Below are 1,080 nucleotides of genomic sequence, written 5' to 3' on the forward strand. Positions count from 1 at the left end.
TTATGATCCGTATTTCATGTTTTCTTTTAATCACCACATCATTCCTTCTATAGCTCCAGAGATCACCCTGCTATCCCCAGTGCGCTTGCAGTACCTTTTAATCTTTGTGCTTTTGCTACAGTTCTTTGGGTTCCATGTTTTCTTTATTCCTCTCCAAGGTTAGTAGGATTTCAAAATTACATTTATGACTGAAATAAAAACTAGACAACGATATTGTCTGTTATTATTTTGGTTCAAATGTTGGTATAGGTCTTTGGCCATAACATCAGTTGTTGTTGTTGTTGTTGTTAAGTGCCATCAAGTCGCAGGCGACTCATAGTGACCCTACGAAGGAGAGTCCTCAACACTTGTGTGTCTCTCATCCTCTCTCCAGGTCCATAGGGTTTCCAGAGGCAAGCTATTATGGAAGTGGATGCCGCTCCTGCTTCCAAGCTTGTTTTAATCAGGGAGTTTCACCCAACACTATCCACCATAGGTAACCAACCATTAACGCATTTGACACATCAGCATCACAATGTTCAGCCTCACAGCAACCACAAGTTACCGCTATACAGCAAGTGGACACACCAGGGCTATATGACCTAGAGGAATGTTTGAACAAAAACAATGAAAGACAGGCCCTAGGGCCGTGGATTAAAACTCACCCACCTTTGGCTTGGTTACATTGCTTTCAGTCCACTGGACCAGCTGATCACTCTCTATGTTGATGTTATTGTTGTTAAGTGACATTGAGTCACAGGCAACTCATAGTGACCCTATGAAAGAGAATCCTCAACACTTGTGTGTCTCTCATCCTTTCTCCAGGTTCATAGGGTTTCCAGAGGCAAGCTATTACAGAAGTGGATGCTGCTCCTGCTTCTATAACATCAGTAGCCTCTTGAATATTAAAGTACCAGGCCTCTGAAAACCCTGTGTACAACAGAACACATTTAGATAACAGAAACGGCAAAGGAGGTTGAGTTTTCAAGTATGGAAATACAAAGGAAGAGGAACAGTTGTAAGTAGACACTGGTGACTGGGACATGGAATGTGAGAACCATGAATGTAGGAAAATTAGATATTGTTAAGGAAGAAATGGAA

Source organism: Elephantulus edwardii, unplaced genomic scaffold, assembly GCF_000299155.1.
Source record: "Elephantulus edwardii isolate Elephantulus edwardi_28Jun2011 unplaced genomic scaffold, EleEdw1.0 scaffold00453, whole genome shotgun sequence".
Taxonomy (NCBI): Eukaryota; Metazoa; Chordata; class Mammalia; order Macroscelidea; family Macroscelididae; genus Elephantulus; species Elephantulus edwardii.